General features: G+C 35.1%; 1 long non-coding RNA gene across 15 annotated transcripts; it reads left to right on the top strand.

The window, feature by feature from the left end:
• The first annotated feature begins 529 nt into the window (after window positions 1–529).
• LOC110820029 (uncharacterized) lies at window positions 530–22,486 on the top strand. Of its 15 annotated transcripts, none has more exons than XR_015818460.1 (9): window positions 533–728; window positions 9,886–9,938; window positions 10,071–15,845; window positions 15,918–15,988; window positions 16,508–16,586; window positions 20,696–21,128; window positions 21,338–21,408; window positions 21,641–21,735; window positions 21,990–22,486. It is a non-coding gene; the product is annotated as an uncharacterized LOC110820029 (long non-coding RNA). The 15 variants fall into 15 exon arrangements; XR_015818456.1 differs by having other exon boundaries at window positions 21,471–21,735; XR_015818458.1 differs by lacking the exon at window positions 20,696–21,128 and having other exon boundaries at window positions 530–728; window positions 21,471–21,735.

The following is a 22,486-nucleotide window of genomic DNA, read 5'->3' as shown; positions in this document are numbered from 1 at the left end:
GTTCTCAATAAATTTCATTTCGTTTTATTATTTAATTTTACCTAAATTAGGAAATAAAAAATCATTTTTTAAAAATTGTTTTTGAAAAAGGGCAATTTTAGAATCTCTCACTCGCGGGCTTGTCAACCCGCGGGAATGTCAGCTTGCGAACACACATGAAAGGCCCCCAGCCTTGGCCGCAAGTCTACCAGTCCGCAAGCTCGTTGCTCGCAAACACGCACACGGGGGAAAGACCCTCACACGATTCCTCGAGTTGCCCTCCCACTAACAGCAGATGGGGTGCCACAACTTGTTTGCCCACAAAAAATTTTCCCGCGAACTGGGCACCCACACGTCATGCAAGCCTTGGGACTTTGACGTGACAACCCTCTACTTTCTCTATGAGTGGAATCCAGATGGGGTTGTTGATGACTAGTTTTCCTTCCGGTTGTCGACGCCATAGCCATCCTTCTTATAAGTTGTCGGCCACCTTCTTCCTTCAAGGGCCAAGATGCAATGCATGTCATCTAACGACTCTCCTTGAAGCAAAAACCCAGTTTAAAAGCTTCCATTCTGTTCTGTCTTCCTCATTTATTCACTGAGAGAGAGAAGAGAGAGTTGAGAGCTCATGTGTGTGGCTTGTCAGAGTGTTAGAGAGAGGTAGACAGAAGTTGAGTGAGAGGAGGACTGAAAACAGAGTGTTGAGGTTGTGTGCTTGCCAAGAGGAGTTGGCTTTCTTCTCAGCTGAGGTAAGCTCGTTTTGTCTTCTTTTAAATTGTTTCTAGTGTCCTTAAGGTCTTATATTCTTCCTTAAATAGAAACAAACTTCTAATTCCTTCACTGAAGGCTACAAAGAAAAAAAAATATTCTCTGCAACTAGAAAGTATCTTCGATACTTTAATTTCCAAATGTATCTTTGAATTACTTTTAATCCCAAGTTAAAAATTAATACATTTACACCTTGAGATTCTTGGGAAATAAATATCTGCAATGGAATCACTCCAGAATCCGCAGATTCCTCCTAAAATGCACTCTGACTTTGTAGCTGTTGTTCAAGCAAGTTGCAGTGAGTTTTTCCAAATTTTAGGCAATTTCCTCATGCATTTTAGGAAGATCTTCATGCGTCTGATAGGTAAGGAGAATGGTGATTTAGTTTATACACGTATTGAGATTTATATATGTATTTAGATGGTAAATTTGCATAAAATTTGAGCATTGCTTGCTGTTAAACCGAATAGAAAGGTGAGTGTGTTCCTATGTGTTTGCTTGATTTAAATTTGTGTTTTTGTGATGATTTTAATATGGATTGATGTTTACAAACATTTTATAATGTTTTTGAATGTATAACAGAAGGGAAAATAGAAGAAAAATCGGTGAAAGCATGCTGGGCAGAGGCTCAATGCCTTTGGTTGTGGTGTCCAGCCACCAAAGTGTCGCTAAAAAGGACACGCGGCCTAGCCGTGCAGGATTGCGCGCGAGACTCTTCGCAGTCACCCAAAAGTGTCATGAAAGACTCCCTTGGCACATTGCACATGCGTAGTGTGTTGCGCAAGCAATTGTGAGGCTCTGTCAGGCATTTGGGGAAGCCGAGAGAGCCTGCGCGCGCGCAAGCAGTGCGCTCAAAGCGAGCGAGTGCGCATATACACGTAGGGGCATATGTGCAGGCACCTCATTGTGTCCCAGCACATGCCACACTGGCCGGCCGCCCTGTGCCCACCATGCGACGGGCGCAGGCAAGGGAAAAATTCCCTTGGGCAGACCGTGGGTAATTTGCTTAAATTGAAATTAAAATTTAAAATAGCTTAAATTGGATTAACGGTAAAATTAAGCAATATGAAATTTTAAAGCAAGTTAAACCGGTAAATTGAAATCGAAACTTAAATATAGCTTAAATTGGATTAACAGTAAAATAAAGAAATTTAAAGATTTAAAGGAAAGCAAGGTAAACATTAACATTGGAAATTGTAAGTTAAAATATATAACATAAAATGTAAAACAAAATTTAAATCAAAATTAAATTAATAACTTAAGATTATAAAACTGAATTAATAACAATAATTTATCACTAAAATTAGCTTTAAAAACCCTAAATAGACAAATAAGAAATTGTAAGACTATAAATTAAAATATGGGATCTAATAGGAAGGAACCTAAGTAACCAAAATAATAAACACTACTACACTTAAACCTCATTAAAATTTTAGGAGTTCAATTCAAATATTTAGAAAGTAATAAGAATAAAGAAAATAAAAATAAGATATAATTAAAATGTAAACAACACAGTATCTAGTAAATCCAATTCACTTAATTTTCCCGGAGGGGTATTGGTATTGGTTTTGGAACCATTAGGCTATGGATGTTGGTATTGAGTTACATACTAGAACTGCAGTTTAGTTTTCTAAAAAATATGAAATGATTGTTGTTCATGCTCTAACAAGAGATAAATGTTGGTGATCGGAGTGAAATTGTGGGATGGCGCTCTTAAAGATTTGAGAGATTGTATGTATATTTTATGTCATTGTTTTGTATTTATTATGTTGATTTCGTACCAAATCATAGTTAGTCGGTGTCCCGTTTGTTATCTTTGAAAATAGGTGTATGCAGCTGCTCACATAGATTTATAATCAGTATAATTTCATAAGAAATTAATAAAAAAACGTAAAAAGAAGAGTCAGTCCAATCCTTGAGTTTATGTTACGTAAACACATTGCATATAGTATTGAGTGCTTTTAAAAATCGAGCTGGTTATTTATATTGCAATATGGCTAATTGATTCAAGTATAACACTTGTTCTTGTTAGGAATATCACTATTTTCTTAAAATTCCACATTAATGAATGTTTTTAAACGTATGTGCATGACTCTATCACCATTTTCTTTAATAAGTATTTTAGAGAGTTTTTCTGAAGAATCTTACCTAGATTCTTTCCGAGAAGAGTAGAAGTGGAGAGCAGACTTTTGTATATTTTGAAATTTTTGACGTCTAGTAATTGTGATTAGGGTTATCTTTAATTAATGTCATTAGTACTAATAGTCTTGTTAGCTTCAAAATACAGCATTTGTATATTTGTATGGGATGTGATATTCCGCTGTAATGTAACTAAGTTTATTTTGTCTGTTTTTTAGACATTGATGCCCCAAATAGGCATCAGGATGTCACATCGCACATTTACATAAACCATTTAGATACCATTATATTCAAACACCAAATGATATATATACATATTTTCATGTACGCACATTTACATAAACCATTTAGATACCATTATATTCAAACACCAAATGATATATATACATATTTTCATGTACATACACTTACTTTATTCGCATATATATATTTTTCTTACAATCCATGCATACATTCATACAACTTATAACATATATACATTTAGTTTTATACATACACCAACTTACACACACCCAATACATTAAGCAACCAGCCATGTACAAATATATATGTATCAAACACACACAATACACACAATACATTAAACTGATATACACAAAATTTACACCTATACATTTTACATATAAATTCTTATATTCATTTACATACATTAAGTATTGCGAACAGATGCAATTTATAAATATAGACTGCACATAATATATACAATACAGCAAGTACATATTCATATTTGCACCAATATTAATATATATACACAATCACAAACGATCATTCATATACAGTTAACATTCGTATGTAGATTTTTATAGAAAATTTGTACCAGTATATGATTTGAAAATAGTTTACAAGACTTTAAATGATTATTTCAAAATCAATAAACTATTTTATAAAAACATCAAGTCTCAGAATGAAAACTGATCCAATGTTTACTGTTTCGTTGGCTTGAAACAGATCCGTAAACTGGTCAATCCTCAAAAATTTTAGTTCTTAAATTGGTTCCTCAAACCTGAGTAAGAAATTTCTCAATTCGTCAATGTGACCTAACTTTGCTTTGATTTCACATTTCCCCTTCTAAACTTTTCTCCTCAAAATTTGAATTTTTTTTAAAAAATACTCCTCTAATTTTGAAAATTACATGCCAAACTATCTATTTGAATTCCTTTTCTAAAAATTATATTTACACTTATTCATATTGTCCCTCACTCATTTGACTTATTATCCACCTTCTTATGTTTTCAACATTCGTTTTCTTTACTCACTGTTCAATAGATTTGGTTAAACAATATACCTAATCATACTATAATAAACCTCTAAAAGATTCTTCAACAACACTAACAAATTACCCTAGAATAGATTGTAGAATAAATCACAGGAACAATATCTACTATTAACCGACCAACTCAGTAACCATAGGACCTTTTATGACATCCCCTAATTATCTCATCAATCATATCGGACTCCAATCCACTAGAAATCATTAGAAATCAAAATATAAATTGAAATAAAACAATAATCAAAGGAAAGGATCTACATATCAGACATCAAGTTGTTTTCACCATGAATCCAAAGGCCCGCACGTCTCATATCTTTCGCTCTCTGCCTTTGACGGTCTCCTTCTCCTCTACATCATGCACACACATATATGGAGTTAAGATTTTCTAAACTGGAACATGTTGTACTTTAGGGAGTTCAAATACTCACTGATATAGTGACCTTCCCTTCATACGTCGCTCTCCTTCCAGTTCCTCTTACTGTATGCGGCGACGTCCACTCAGCCACACACAAGCAGCCAGGTCCTCCTCATCGTCGCATCATAAGCACATATTTGTTCATCAATCGCGCAGATTCGGTTGCTACTGATGTGTAACTGCCTCTGATTCTCTCTCCCACTTAGTCTTCCCTCACGCCACCTTTCCCCCCTTCTATGGTTTTCTTTCAATTAGGAGCAGCAGAGAAAATAAGAAATGTTTGAATCGAGTTCAAGATTTAGGAGGAGCTTTGAAGAAATTTCTTAGTTTAATTAGTTTAGATTGTAAAAATAGAGTAGATATAAAATATTGATTATAAATAGATTATATAGAGCTTCATATGTTGTAATTTTGTACTAGGGATGAAATAATTTTGAATTTTGTCAGATTGTTGAACTATAAGTCAACGTTACATGTGTGGTTGCCTTTCCTTCTTTGTAGAGAAGTCGGGACATCACAGTTGGTATTAGAGCACATATTCCTAGGGCATCATTTGTTACATGAGGCTTAGGATTCTATGAGGATTAGGACTATATGAAGTCTGCAAACATTAGGAAACATCTTAGAGAAGGTTACATTGAGAAGTAAAATGTATATGCATGTAGGAGATCATGTTAAGGAAACAGAAGAGTGTGTATTCTGAAGTCCTAAAGGTAGGATCTGCGTATTTTATAATTTGATAAATTTAAGATCAATGAACTATGGCTTCACTCTAGAGTCAACTAGAGAGAATGAATAAACTATGACTATAATGAAACATAGAGAATGTCAATAAATACCAATAAAGACTTAAGCTATTAATAAAAGAATTGACCTAAGGGAGATAAAAGAATAGAAAGTACAAATAAGAATGATAAGTCCCACCTTAGAATAGAAAGCATAAATAAGCAACAAAATTCAATTAGAGATTGTAAGGAGAATTCTTAAATGCACAAATAACATGGATGAATCTCTAGAAGAATACCTTCCCTAAGTTCACCAGAGACTAGGAAGAAAGAAAATAATTATTTGAATGATTGGTCATGCATTTTGAATCTTCACGCAGAGGAATACCTGACCCCCAAAAGAATGTAAGATTATAATTTTAAGAGTTTGATAGATAGGAATTCATAGACGACAATATGAAAAATCTAAGAATCAAAAGATTGGAGCTTCATTCTGAAGTCAATTGGAGATGGTGAACAAGTAAAGTTTTGGAAGGAAACTGCATTTCCCCAATTGGAGGAGAGATCTCCAACTTCCTTTAAATGGAGAAAAAAATTTCCCACTCAAGAGAAAATCTCCCAAATGGGAAAAAATTTTCCCCTAGTGGGAGGAAACCCCCTAATCAGGAGGATAATCCCCGATCAGGAGAAAAATCCCTCAAACAGGAGAAAACTCCCCCAAGTGGAAGAAAGTCCAAGACAGGAAAAAAACCCTTGAGAGGGAGAAAATTCTGTGAATAAGAGAAAGCTCCTAAGAAAAAGAAAATCCCCTTAATAGAAAGAAAACCCTTTGTGAAAAAAAATTCCCTAAAAGTGAAAGAAAACCTCCCAAGTAGGTAAGTTTTCAAGGAAACATCTCCTAAATCCAATAAAGATTAAGAAGATATAGAAATCAAAATAGACCTAATATCCAAACATGTTGAGAGACTAGATAAATATCAAGACTTTGACAGTTTTTGTAAATTCATCAAAATTATTCTGTAGGAAGAATGGGTACCCTACTTATTCCAAAACTACAATCAAGCTTCCGCATAGGGATTACAATAATGATATAAAATTTCAAGTCATTGAGTAATCATGTGCTTTGAGGAGAACTGTATTTTGGGAGATTGAATGAATCATGTATTTGGTGAATGGGAACTACTTCTAATAAGTGAAATAAAGTAAACCTAACTAGGAATCTTCCTAAATTCACTACAAACACAAAAGAAATACAATTTCTAAAATCAATTGGCCTAATGTTGAAACATTCGAAAAAATGAATAACTATCGTAGATTTGAATAGATTTGAGGTTCCTCATGACTTTTTTTTTTTAAATGAATATTCTATTCATTTAAATTCCTATACACCACATAAGAGATGATAGTTTAAAAACCTTAGACATTATTCATCATATCTGGTGGATAGAAACATTTTGTATTGGATGTGTCAAAGTATGCCTAATTTGGTCTCTCTTTCTTAAGAATCCTTGTTACTCCTAAGGAAAACTCCCATGGAAGAAAGCCAGGACACTATAGACATGTTCTGACAAAAAAATCATTAATAATATGATGATAAATCCAGCACATATTTCCTATATACTTAAAGGAGGAACAAAGTAGAACAAGATAGCAATATATTATGACAAACCTCCAAGTAGATATTATCCTAGTAGCACAACAAAATTGTAGTTGATGCAGGAGGGGATGGGGAAGGATTATTTTGACTCTCAAAATCGCACACAACGTAACAATTAGAAAGTTTAACCACTTAATTTAATATTTCTACTTGAAACTATTTCCACCATTATGGTATGAAAATTGAAGATAATTGAGAAATAAAAAGAATAAGGAAAGATGCCACGGCTTACCGATAAGTCAATCCCAATTCTTTGACTCAACAAAGCTTCTAAAGCTCCATAACTTGAAAAACTTGAAAAACATTCTCAAAGATTAGCCAAAACTAATTTAGAAGCAAAATAAAAGCTTTAAAATTTTATTAAACTCTAGCTATGTTTACAACCTAAAGATTGAAGCCTTTACATAGGTTTTTATTTACTAATTCCACTTGGAGTAAGATTACAAATTCCTATTTGAACTCTTAAACGAAATTTAACTAAAACTCTTAAACAAAACTAATAAAACAATTAAGTATTATCTAACTTAATAAAATGATCAATAATAATTAAAAATAAATACTAAAATAATATTCTCTCTTTATCCAAATCTCTATGTAGCTTTATCTTCCTTGGATTTCCAATTTAAGTAGAAATTTACCTCTAAATTTGTACTTTAATCACCTGAAAATATTTGTAGAAGTCCTTTATTGTTTTTGAAAAATTAGGAAAAATGGTAGAAAAGAGTCCAAAAATGACTCACCATGCAGCTGTCAGCCTGGCCGTGTTGGTGGCGTGTGAATGGCGCACAAGGTAGCGAGTGAATGGCGCACGAGGTAGCGTGTGAATGGTGCAAGAGGTAATGTGTGAATGCCCAACAAGAATTAAGGATTCTTCTTGGTGCGCGGAAGCTTCCTTGCGCGTGCGCGTCTATCTAGGCATGCAATTATGTGTCTCTGCACATGTTCAGCTATTGTGTAGCCCGCTGGGCATATGTGCACTCATGTGCGTACGTAGTTGCATGCGACTGCTGCCTCATGTAGGAGACAATCTTGCATGTGTGGGTGATCTTTCCCTCCCGCACATGTGATTTCCTACACATGTACCATAGGAGGATCACATGTGCTACACATGCTGTCCGCAGGTCTTCTAGGTCGGGAACCTTCTTTTGGGACTTATCTTGGTCTTTAATTATGATCTCGCTACTAACCCATTCTTAGACCACAAGATTGAAAATATTTTAAATCTTCTTAGCACATCTTCTTATAATCAGACCTAGGGGCAATTGGATTTGATTTCCTATATGCCCAAGTCCATCTCTGACACTTATAGCCTTTTCGCTTTGAAATGGGACAGGAATTAAGGATGACTTACTTGCAGCTTCATCTTTATCAACACCTTGAGTACTTATTGTGTATGGGATCACATTAATAGTGGACCCATCACCCATAACGCATGGAAGATTCCTCTTTAAAATAACAAGAAGAAATTAATGAAATGATAAACATGTGACGCATATCTTAAGGTCATACTCAAGAGATATCACTTAAAAATTTTAGAAACTCAAAACTGTTATCCCTAATCTTGCAAGAGATGGAACCAAACTTAACCACTCATAGTAAAACTAATAAATGAATCCTTTACCCAAGGAATTCTTAATGATTCTTGATAATAGCCATGGATTCCAAGACTTACCACGTACATTCTAAAGGACTTTCAGATTAAGTTGATCAAGAATTGAGGTATATTAAGAATCATTCAACATTTGATGGATTTAGAAAAATAATATGATTCAGCTAAAGGATAATTCACAAAGATGCCAAGTCATTGGAATAAAAGAGAAAAAAGTCTTAAAAACCCTAGTATTATGACCAACCCACAAGTAATATCTAGGGGTTTGAAAACCATCACACGCACTTAATTTCTGTACTCACCTATCTTGAAGGAATGTCAATATAAAACATAATAGTAAGGCTAAATCTTCATGTTAGTGAATTTTTTTATACGAATACGAACAATCAAAGTAGATTAAAACCCTAAATCCTCATGAATGATGTATACGTTGTTGATACCTAGAGGTTTTATTGAAGATTTTAGATAGTATACTCCAAATAATTAAATATTAATTTTTAAAAATTAGGAAATAATAGTTTAAAGTAGACACATAAATCTTGAGAGACTGAAAACGTGCCATAGTATTGAGGTTACTTAGGTGATCAAGAATTTATTCTTGTGATGGATTTAGGATATGAAATATATTGTATTTAAGAGACTCTCAAAATGGTCACTAACCTAAAGATGATGATTCCAAGCCATGTAAGACAAATGACAATTACATACAATATAACTAAAAGATAATAGGGTTTAACGCATGTTGAGGATAAAGATAGTGATGTGAAGTCCGGGATCAATAATGCAATCCGAAACCCTGTATAGATATCAACAAGCAGAAACTCAAAATCCTAAGTAAACCCTTCCTACTTGACCCGTACTCAACAGGGGAATGAAAACTAAGGTTATAGGAAAAGAAATAAAGAACTAGAATTGAAAAGATGTCATGAGACTTACCTCGATAAGTGATTCCAATTCCTAGTGCAATAAGTTGGTCGAAGACCCACTCACTCACTCTTGAAAGCTTAGAAACTTTAAAGCAATAATACATGAATTTTATTAATACAAGGAGGGGTGATTGGCTCTACTTATAATGTTGACCATTCTTATTTGACTCAAACTAGGAAATAAGAATCCTAGACATAATTTTTAATTCTAATCTTAATAAAATGCTAAAACTTAATTTAATTAAAACTCAAAAAAAAAATTACAACAAAAAAATTCTAGAATTAACTAAGTTAGACTCCTAATCTTTGGTAGGCTTAGACTCCCTTTTGTATTTTGACACTTGTCTTCCACATGGCTTCATCTTCTGATTTCTTTATTATTTAATTTTTTGTGCAGGTAGTGGCTAGACAGATTACTTCTTCTAGAATTGTGAACAGGTTAGAAGTCAGGTAGGACTCTACCTCTCTTGGCTGACACCCACTCTCTCATATTGTGCGGTCTTCTTCCTCTTTTCCTTTTTTTAGTTTCCTTTTTCTACTCATCTTTGACATTTTTCCTCTTTTTTTCTTCTTATTGTGTAGCCATGAAATTTTTTTTCTTGCGATAGATCAGGGAAACAACTTCAAAAAACTAGAAGATGGCTTATAGGAAGGAGAATCCTTCTCTGGTTGTAAGTGACGCGGGAGGGTATATGGAGGATCAAACCAACTCTTGAAACCCACTCAATGTATGCAATACAGAAATTATAATCGTTAGAATAACTCATCCCTCTAATTGAATTTACAATCCTAAAAGAAAAAAAAAATAAACAAAGAAAGAAAAAATGCCACGGACTTACTGATAAGTTGATCCCCGCTTCTTATCTCAACAAAACTTTTGAAAACTCCTACTTCTCGAAGAACTTGAAGAAGCTAATTTTAGTAAAAATGCTAAAAGAAGAAAAGTTGAAACTCTCAAGAATTCTCTCAAATTTATTCTCAAATGGTGTGTTTACATCCTAAGGGCAAATGTATATTTATAGCCTTTCTTGGGCAATCTAGATGAATATAAAATTTTGAGATAATTTAATAAAATAATATCTTAAATAAAATTCTATCTAAATCTATGATAATTACATCATAAATTAATTATTATATTTCAAATACATTAATTAAATAATCCTAACGGATATAATTATAATAAAATACTAATTAAAATAAACTCATATTTATCCCATGTGAAATCCCTATAAAACACATGTAGAAATTAATTTTAAAATATGGGTAATTTAAAAAATGAGTCCCAAGCCTTTTAAAAATGTAAAATAATAAAATAACTTAATTATTTTAAAAAGGAAAAAAGGGGGTCGGTCGGTTTTGTCTACCCGGATAGATTGGGCTGGCCGGTCCGCGCAGGTTGCGTGGGAGAAGGCCCGTGAGAGTTGGGGGCTGCACTTGGACTGTTTGGACCGTCTACAGGCTTGTCTGCATGGGGTGCACGCATTCGGCCTCTTAGGCCTATGCGCGCACAGTCGGTTCCACATGGGCCTAGAGGGTCGCGTGTGTTGGTGCTATCAGGCGCTCATACGCGCATTCCATGTGAACACACGTGCATGTTCGTTGGCCATGCGAGGTGGTCCGCATGTCCAACACACGTGTGGACCTCTTTGCTTGCATGTGGGCCTCTAGGTCTCTATGTCAAGAAAGTTGTTTGTCTTCAGTTTTTTTGCAAAGTATAGGGTTGCCTTGACTGCTTTACTACTAAACCAGGGAACACCAATGGCTGTGTGAGCCAAGTATCCTGTACGTGTATTGCAACACATGTGTACCCCACGGGTACCCAAACCCAAACTACATTTGGACTTCTTTCTTGGGCTGTGATTTTTGGACCGAGTCGTTTATTAGTAGTAAGGCTTATTACCCTTTGGGTTTCTAACACCTTTTGGTGTCATTTCTTCCTAGGTCGGGAACTCTGCCTGATAGAGTCGGCCTCGCTGTCTGATACTTGTTCAAGAACATAGTAACTTTGAGTATTGTTACCTCGCAATTGCTTTCTCTCGTTTTTTCGAAAACTCATCTGTATTTGCTCGCTTCTCATGCTTATTTGGTTTAGGTGCGATTTCAGTAGGTATCACGTCAGTAAGTGTCTTATTTTATATCTTTTTTGCTTCTATTTTTGCTTTTATTTTGTAGGTTAATCAAAGTCCATAGAGGGGGCTTCAAGCCTCCTCAAAGAGAAACCCAACTCAGTCTTTCCTAGTTTGGTGTAGTTCCCATGCCGATGAGCAGGATTGCATCACCATTCTCTTCCCAAACGATCAGAAATGGCTGAGGTTCTTCTAGTTTTCTTGGGCTTTTTCTTGTAGCTATTTGGGCTTTAAAGTCGCTTCCTTATGTGATCCAACTTTGAACAAGAATGTTGAAAGCTTTTTAAAAAATTTTGGCACGAGCTTAGGTAATATGTCCCTTTAGGAATTGAATCTTCTTCCTGCTTCCCCCTACTTGTCTTCTTGGTCTTTTGAGTAAGCATCCTTCCATGTGTCTTTTACGTCGAGGTTTACATAATCCTCCATTTTTCGAGAAAATTCATCCTCGAATCGTCACCTATATTAAAAGAAAAAATGATAGAAATATTAAATGTAGCAGACACATCGTACTCATTTGGGAGATCAATTTTATAGGTGTTGTCATTGACATGCTCTAGGACTTGAAAAAGTCCATCTCCTCGGGTCTCCAACATAGATTTTTGTTGATTGGGGAATCTTTCCTTTTCAGGGGTCCGTATCCTCAGTGGGCCATTCTTTTTCTTTTTAGCCTATTTTCTTTCTTTTTCATTTTTTTTTCTTTTTTTTTCTAAATATTCTTTAAAAGATTTCTTGATTTTGATCTGATCAGCATAGACCTCTTTTGGGGATAAAGCTATCAAAATGTGTTTTAAACCATCTAGACGTAAAGAGTTTTAATTTTTAAACTCATCATGATATACGTGTCTATCGTATTACCATGGTCGTCCAAGCAGGATATGATTGGCTTGTATGGGAACGATATTATAACATACCTCATCTTTATATTTGCCTGTGGAGAAGGGAATCTTGACTTGCTTGTTTACCCAAACTTTTCCATACTCATTAAGCCAATGTTGTCTATAAGGATTAGGATTTTTAGTGCATGACAACCCTAACTTGTCAGCTAGTAGGACACTGGCAACATTATCATAATTGCCTCATCTAAATCAAACTACATAACTTCCTATTCACATGACATCCAGTGATCCAGTGTGAAAGTTATTCTCTCTTTGATCGTTATCCGTTTCTTTGGATTGCATATTCAATGGTCTCCTCATAACTAGGATCTCACCTTCTACTGGGGCTAGTAGACTATCTTCAAAATTATTTAGTGATGTTCTGCTATCATCATCACTACTGTACTCACTAACACTCTCTATCTTGCCATCGTCTTGCAATAATATGATTTTTTATTAGGACATTAGAAAGTAATTTGTCCAACTCCAAGGCACCTAAAACATTTAATAGAACTTCATTTTGAGTTGTGTTAGCGGTTTAGGGTTTTCTTTAGATTTAGTAGAACTGGACTTGTCCCTGCTTTCTTCAAACCTCTTTCTCTCCTCCTTTCTAGGCCATCTAGAGCTATACTAAGGAGTAGACAAGTAATTTCCTCTGGAGGAACCCCTGTTCTTCAATTGTCTCTCAATCTTCATAGCCATGTACACCATCTCTTTTATATCTATACAGTGATGTGGTTCCGCAACATTGGTAATCTCTTTATTCAGGCCACTCAAAAATCTAGTCATGGTGGCTTTTGGACTCTCATAAACTCTGGCCATGTTCATTGTCATCTCCATCTCTTTGTGATAGTCTTCCACAAACATGGATCCCTAGGCCAATCTTTGGACTTTTTGGTCAATTCCCTGTCATAATAAGATGGAATAAACCTCTTTCTCATGATGGACTTTATCTCTCTCCAAGAGGATACAGGTTGGTCTTAATCTTTTCTCCTGAGGGCGATCACTTGATCCCACCAACCAAGTGCATAATCTGTGAACTCAACTGCTACTAACTTTATTTTTTTAGCCTCACTGTAGTTATGGTAGTTAAAGATCAACTAGTGTGATCAAAAACCTAGCATATAACATTAGTAAACAAAATCATAAACCCTAAAAAAAAAATCCTCCCTACTTACCCAATAATTCACCTTAAATTATGAATTAAGGTAATTGGGATAGTTTTAATTGATTAAAATGCTACAAGTACGAACTTGATAAATTAGAAATTAATTTAAAAGAAAATGATAAAACGCTACAAGAGATTATCTTAATAAGTTGAATTAATCCTCAACTCAACAAGATGGTTGAACAACCCTCTCAAAAAGTAATCACAGTAGTGTAAACTAAAGCAAACTTTAATTTTATTAATTTGGCATAAGTGATGAACTAATTACAACTTAATAATGGCATCCTTTATATAGGCATTCATCTTACATATTTGAATAAAACTCCAAAACTAGAATCCTAATTAAATTCCTTAATTTAACTTACTCTAGGAAAGCATTAAATAATAATTAAGATAACATGAACTAAGTAGAATTACAAGTGTTATGTCTTGAAAAGTGTTGGTGTTGTGGCTTCATTCTCTATGCATTATTTGACTTGAATTTGGTCTTCAATATTTAATTAATTTTTATGGTAAAAGTTGAGTTGGTATATGCTTTAAAAGCTTTCATGTTGAAGTAGAGCACAATTCCTCCTCCATGAAAAAATCAAGGATAAAATATAAGAGAAAATCTAGGAAATAATCTAAGAGAAAATATAGGAGAAAATCTAGGAAAAACAATCTAGCAAATTATCCAAGAAAAAATTTAGAAAAAAATCTATAGAAAAAGTCTAAGAAATAATCTAACATTATTTATGAGAAAATTAAGGATGAAAATATGGCTAGGAATCTTTTAGTTGAATTCATCTTGAATTCTTCTTGCTTCTTTGCTTGATGATTTGTCATTCCTTTTGAAGTAGAATTCATATGCATATAGTTCATTAATTTACTTGAAACTCTATTAAAAAAGAAATTTCATGTTGCCTTTAATTCGATCATCAAAAGGAAAAAAAGTGAGAATTCTCCTCGGATAGGATTCCTGCAGGAGCAGGAATCCTTTCTCCTCTACCTGCAGGAATTCTTTCTCCTCTACAACTCTTTCTGTGAGTTCTTTTCTTTTTAGGATGCATTATTGGTTTTTTTTTAGGACTCTTCTTTTTTAACAAGTAGATTTCTCCTTAGCATAGAATTTTTCATGAAATTTGAAAGCATAAACGATTTTACGTATAAACTCTTTATGGGGGAGAGAGATCCTGTGAAGACGAGACTCCTTCTTCCCTCCACTTCTCTTAATTCTACTTGAACTTTTGGGTTTTTTTGTGGTTTGTTTGTGCTCACATCAAGTAGTCCTAGATGATATTTCTTGAGCTAAATCAAATGTTCCTAAGGAAATTATACTGAAGTACCATTAAAACCCTAAATATTATAATTTTTAAATTAAAGAGACTTTTTAAAAAATTATATCCTTACTAGTTAAAGTTGAGAAAAAGATTTTAATTCAAAATGATCCCACTAAGTGAAAAAGTTATATTGACACTATTGTGTCAAAGAGGAACCTTATAAAAATATAATATTATTTTCGAATCACTATAAATTTGGATGATCAAATTTTTAATTGAGGGAGAATTATAATGCCCTGTTTGACGTATATTAAAATCCAAAGTGAAATTCATGCTTTAGGAATTTTAATTTCGCATTAGGGTGTGTTAAAAATTTAATTTTTGACACTTTTGAAATGAATAAATAAATAAAATAACGAATAGCCCAGATGCATCCACTAAGATCAAACAGCTCCCCAAACCCTATAAAAGCCTCCTTTTCTTTGCTGCTCCCAATTGAAAGAAAATCCTAGTAGAAGGGAGAGGCAGCGTGACGAAAGATCGAGCGGGAGAGAGGAGAAAGGCGGCTCTGTGCGACCGATCGGGAGGCAAAGACAGATTTACCACTATGGATGAGAGAACGCAGGAGATTCGTGTGCGTGTCGTGAACTGAGGTCGCCCCCAATACGTGGCAGGGAGGGCTGGCAGCTGTGATGCGGTCCGATTGGATCCGTTAGGTGAGGCATCATAGTCGCATGACGAAAGAGAATCAGAGGCAGTTACAAATCGGTAGCAACTTGATCTGCGCGATCGACGGACCAGATATGTGCTTACGGCGCGACGATGAGGTGGATTCGGCCGCATGCATGTGGTTGAGTGGACGTCACTGCATGCAGTAAGGGGGATCGGAAGGAGAGCGGTGCGTGCAGGGAAGGTCACTCCGACGATGAGTATGTGAACTCCCTAAAGCAAAGCTTGTTCCGGTTTACGAAATCTTAACTCTGTGTGTATGTGTGATGTAGAGGAGAAGGAGACCGTTGACGACAGAGGCGGAGAGCGGGAGATGTGAGACATGCGGGCCTTTGGATTCACGGTGAGAACAGCTCGATGTCCGACCTGTAGATCCTTTTCCTTTGATTATTGTTTTATTTCAATTTATACTTTGATTTCTAATGTTTTCTGGTGCATTAGAGTCAGATACGATTGATGAGATAATTAGGACATGTCAAAAAAGGTCCTAAGGTTACTGAGTTGGTCGGTAAACAGTAAATATTGTTACTGTGATATATTCTACAATCTGTTCTACGGTAATTTGTTAGTGTTATTAAAGAATCTTGGACTGGTTGATTATAACATCCTTTAGGTATATTGTTTAACCAAATCTGTTGAACTATGGGTAAGGAAAATGGATCTTGAGGGCATAAGAAGGTGGATAATAGGCCGAATGAGTGAGAGACAAGGTGAATCAGTGTAAATATAATTTTAGAAAATGAATCCAGTTAGAAAGTTTGGCATGTCATTTTCGAAATTTGAGGAGAAAAGTTTATATGGGGAAATGTGAAATCAAAGAAAAGTCAGGTCACATTGACAAATTGAGAAATTTTCTTTCCAGGTTTGAGGAACCAATTTGAGGACTGAAATTCATGAGGATTCACGGATATGTTTCAAGCCAGCAAAACTGTAAGAATAGGGTATGTTTTCATTCAGGGACTTTATATTTTTATAAAATGATTTCTTGATTTTGAAATAATTATTTAAAGTTTTGTAGGCTATTTTCAAATCATGTATTGGTATAAAGTTTCTATAAAAACCTGCATATGAATGTTCACTGTATGTGAATGACCTTTTGTGATTGTGTATATATATTGATGTTGGTGCAAATATGTTTTATTTAGACATATATCAATATGTGCATGTTGTATTGTATATATTATATGCACTCTGTACTTATAAATGGTATATGTATGTGGTGCTTAATGTATGCAGATGAACATAAGAATATTTATGTAAAACTTATATATCAATTTAACGTATTGCATGTGCTTGATATATGTATATTTGTACGTGGCTGGTTGCTTAATGGATTGGGTGTGTATGTAAGTTGGTGTATGTTTAAGACTAAATGTATAAACCGTGTGGATGTATATATGTTAACAGTTGTATGTATATATGTATGGATTGTAAGAAAAATATATATACGAATAAAGTATGTTAGTTTATGTACATGGAAATATGTATATATGTCATTTCGTGTTTTAATATAAAGATATCTAAATAGTGTATATAAATGTGTGAGTATTGTGTATACGAGTTATGTGTTGGAATATGTAAGCATTTAGGGTATATATGCAAATGTGCATTAGAATAAGGATCTAGTTTAGAGGTATGTGTGAATTATAAATCAGTAAATAGGTCCTTTAAAAGACAAGGAAACCTGTTTAGCGTGCATAGGAGAGGGAGGGTGTGCGAGTAGAGATCTGTGGTCTTACAGTGGATACGACTTCAGTTAGACATGGCTAGGAAGTCCCATACGAAACGTCATGGTTGGGAATCTATTATCTGTTATCTATTATTTGTTATCTGGTAGCCATAGCCCTTTGAGGAATGCGAGTCTATTATCTATTATTTGTTTGATATCCACATGTAGAGGGGATCTCTCTGCCCTCAATGATACTAGTAAAAACATCATCATGCGATGAAACACTAAAATAAGTAAAAAGAATGATGTTTAAATAACAAAAAATTGTGCATATTTGAATTTTGTTTGTGGACTTGATAAATGCCTATGTAATAATATTTGTAATGCTGGAAAGTGTTATGTGAATTTGAATTGGGAATATTAATAATGTTTGGGAAATGATGGTGGGAATGTGGAATTGGATATGTAAGGTAGAAGAAATTATGGATTGAGTATGGAATATGAGATCAGTATCTCTGAGAATGAAAGGAATATGTGAAATAGTAAATGGAAAAGGATGATAGTAATTGTTGTTTTTCCAGTATTATTTTTACAAAAATGATTTTTTTTCTTTTGTGAAATGGTAATTGAAAAGGGATGATGATTATGGTTGTTTTCAAGCTTTCTTTTTTTTTTTTAAACAAAAATGATGATGATTTTGATTGTCTTTCAAATTAGAATTTTCTTAACCTCATTTTATTTGTATGAACGTTTGTTGCATCTCTATGTTATGGGCACTGCCCCGTTTCTTACTAAAGTAGTGGAATGTCTCCCCAAATTTTCAGTCTTTATAGATTAAAAAAAGGTTCAAATCAATTTTAAGACTGAGTAGGAGACTTTGCATATATTTCTTAGTTTAGTTATTTTGGATTGTAGAAATAGATCAGAAATAAAATATTGATTGTAAAGGGCCTGGACAAAGCATCATATATTGACTTTTGTACAAATGATGAAATGATTTTGAATTTTTATTAGATTGTTGCGCCATAGGAGAATGTTACAGTGTGGTAGTGTTTCCTTCTTCGAGGAGAAGATGGGACGTTACATATAGATATCATTAAGGATGGAGAGCCAAGTTTCTGCATCCTTCAGGTTTATAATCATAGAATCATAAATATGAGACAAACTTAATTAAATAAGTACGCTATATGAGAGTAATGTGATTTATTCTAATAATCACTTCCTTAGTTAATGTATTGTAAAACCCAAACATTTTGCAAAGTAATTATTTGAGAAATTAATGAAATATGCCTGCCCATTATATCACATAATTGTATATAACCTATAATACACTAGGTTGGATGTGTCCATATGTTGAATTTCATTTTTTCTTTATTTCTTTATGCAAAACTCACAAAAAACAAATTTCCATACAGATTTTCTATCCAACTATTCTCATTTATTAAAGATCTCTAGCCTCTTCCAACTCATGTGACGAAGCCAAAGATGCTACAATCCAATAGCATATTATCTACCAATTCTAAGGATACAGAGATCACCGTAGTACTATGTAACCCCACAATTAAGCCACGTGATTTTATTTATAAAATTTAGAAGAGAGAAAATGGGAAGAACTTAAAATATCAAACTATTGAAATTAATAAATAATCTATTATTTTGTGAATTTTATGCAAATAAAAGTTGATTACTAAGAAAATGAGTTTAATTATGGTAAATTTATAGACAAATAAACCCAAGAAAAGTTTAAAAGTTAAATTTAAACCATAAACATAATAAATTAGGGGTTTAGGGACCCAAATGAAAGAAATAAAAAACTTTAGGGACTTTTGGCAAACTGAAAAGGAGCCTAGGGTCCTAAAGAAAAGAAAATTTCAAAATTTGGGGCTTTTTGTAAATTCATGAAACTGAGAGATGTTAGAGTGTGATATGTCTCCAGCCCAATCGGTGTCCAAGCTACGTGGCGGACACACAAGTAGGGTGCACGCGTGGAAGCCATGCCGGCAAAGAGAGAAGTATACAGATCGGATGGCTCAGATCGCACGTGGGAGATCCAGCGGCCGAGATATCGCGCAACGGACAACTGAGATCGCATCTTGCTTAAAGAAACGACTCATAGCTATTCTCGCCTAAAATTTGAACGAATTTCCCACCTAAATGGAAAGAATGGCATTTAAAGATTAGATGAACAACTTAGTTTGCATGATTCCAATGGCCAAGATTTAAGGAAACATAGAATGTCCAAAATAATCTTAAACTTTGTCTCCCCCGAGGGTAGAGAAGAAGCTAACAGGGAAAAAAGGAAGGAGGGGGCATCGGTCGACTGGGAGTGGCAGATTCCCAATCAGCCAATCGCGTGAGAGAGAGAGAGAGAGAGAGAGATAATAGGGCAGATCTGCGACAGCAGCTGGTGATCTGTCCAGTTGTGACCAAATTGGCGTGATAGTGTTGTTTGACACGGCAGTTGGAACCAAAAGGCCAAAAAAGGAAGAAAAAGAATCATCGTGTCGATCCGAGAGAGAAGAAAGAAACAACAGGTAGAGGAGCGATCGAGAGACTTCAGCCACGCGTGAAGAAGATCGGTGCAGAGTGAATTGAATAGAGAGAGAGTAGTAGTAGGTGAGCAGGACCAACGTGCAATGACAAAAAGGGAGTAGAAGGTCGAGTTGAGAGCATACCGAAGAGGTGATGACCACCCTTCGGCAGATGACATGTTGAATTACTACCAAAGTTGGTCAATCCACGATATGTCGTTCCCTTCTAATTAAGTTCGTTTTATACCTTTATAAGCCTCTAACTATGATACATCCTTACAGGGAAGTGAAGGATATAATCCTGTTGAGTGAGTTGAGGTCTCGGACCTAGAATTACAGTTTGAAGAACCAATTCAAGGGCTAAAATTGGAAAATCAATAGATTGGTTTGGCAAACCAATTTCAGATTGATAATACGGTTAGATTGGGTTAATATTCTTATTAGAACCAAGCCATGTTTTCCCTTTCAATTTTAATGTCGTTTCTCATTGAAAATTTTAGCTTATAGTGATTTCCTTGCACAAGTCTTTTTTTCTCCATATGCTTAGCCTTGTTTTTATCATGCGTCTTCTTAAATGTGTGCGTTTGTAGATTTTACAGGCGTCTAAGCATGTGCAAATACATGTATATATTATTTTATGTGTATAGAAGTATGTACATATATAACAGTAAATGTGAGTGTGTGTCTAACACCTAACATTTAATTATTTTTATTTTTATTTAATTATTATTATTTTTTATATAAATATAAATATTATTTATACGATTTTAATTTAATTTAATGAAAATAATAATAATAATAATAGGTAAAAAATTAGTTCTTTAATTAAAAACAATTTTGGCAAAAATAGGTGAAAATTTGGAGTTTGAGGGTATTTTTGAAAGAAAAATAAAAAATCGGGGGTCAAAACGTAATTTAAAAAAGTTACGCCACATCAGCTACTCGGTCAGCAACTTCGACCAACCAGAACGCGCCAGGTGGCAGAGGCGCTGACGAAGGAGACCACGCGGGGGAGCCACGTGGGCGATTTACGTGCGTGCGATCGAACGGCTGAGATCCGTTTCCGCGCGTATGGACGGTCCAGATTGAATCGCGACGAACGATCCAGATTAAAAGTGATTGACGACCCAGATCAAAAGCGGATAGGTATAAATAACCCCATCCGCACCAAAACCCTAATCCTAGCCGCCAGAACCCATCGTCGGAGAAGATAGCCCAGCCGCCGGGGAGCCGACCACCGCCACCTGTCGTCGTACCGGAACAATTTTTGACTGCCAAACGAGGTAAAAATTTCTCCTCTTGCACGAAATTCAAATTTAAACGCACCCATGGCCAAATTGGAGTGAAAGAACCGGCCAATTGGCCAGAAGATGCCGCTGAAGTTCAGCGATGCCGCCTCAGGGTGTTTCGGAAAATGCCTCTGATGAGGCCTTTCCCGATTCCCGTTCGATGTATTTTTTCATCGTTGTGACCACCGTTTCCTTCTCTACAGGTTGACTGAAGCAAAGCACCCAACCGCAACGTGAGCCGGAGGAGTTGCCGCACCGGAGAGCCCCACCACTGGTGAGTTTTGGTTTTCTGCGTTTTTTCAGCCTACTGAGCGCCTTAAGTGTATTTTCTTGCAGGAACCAGTGCTAGTTCGGCTGAATTCGGCCAAAAACGGCCGAAAACAGCTAACCCGAGACGGATCGCCGCCACCCGTCGTCGGAGTACGACGGAGCCGCCGTGCCAGAATTTCGAAATTGGCCGAGTAGGCCCTGGGTCTGATTTTTGGGTTTATTTGGGACACTTGTAGGTACCATAAGCGCATTTCAGTTCCCAAAGAAAAATTCAGGAAAACCGGAGTCGCCCGTAGACGTAGTAACCATCTAGTTTTCGACATCAAATCAAGTAAGGATCCATCACCCTATTTCATATCATAGATGTGAAGTTTGAATAAATAATTATACTGTATTTTGTACAAATTAAATAGTTATGCATAATTAATTACGATTGCTAATGGAGTTCGAACTGGATATTATTCTTTGTCGATTCCTGTTTGATTTATTTTACAGTTTAAATGTATTATGGTATCTGGTTTATCTATTTTATAGTTTTAAATGTATGTATCACTTACTTCACTACTGTTTGATTTGGTGACGTAGATTAATGACAAACAGGAATGAGATGTGATCTGATAAATGGATAATGTAACAGCCTCACTAGATATCTTGGGAGATGGTGGACAGACTGGGTTCATAGGGAACCCTACCGTTAACGTTGTCTCATACCGGACGGGGTATGGAGACGACCCGCTTCACCCTCATACCGGACGTGGTATTGAGGTTTAATGTCTTGGCACTCATACCGGACGGAATATGAAGACGATTCTGGTATTAAGATTATTAAGGAAAATGGTTCACGTGTAGCGGGGACACCTCTATGGATCTCCACGGATACTAGTAGGCTAGTAAAACGAGAAGTGGTGATGATCAATTATTGTTAATGAATACGAATTTATGATATGTTTTATGTTACTGATTATGCATGAAATTGTGATATGTATGATATTATTGTTTTTATAAATTGTTTCCATAAATTTTACAGTGGTAAGTGAACTGTAAATGATTTCATTTATGATAAACGAATCTATTTGAATCTA

Source organism: Carica papaya, chromosome 4 (genome assembly GCF_054855325.1).
Source record: "Carica papaya isolate Zhongbai chromosome 4, ASM5485532v1, whole genome shotgun sequence".
Taxonomy (NCBI): Eukaryota; Viridiplantae; Streptophyta; class Magnoliopsida; order Brassicales; family Caricaceae; genus Carica; species Carica papaya.
This window is presented reverse-complemented; position numbering and strand designations above follow the sequence as displayed.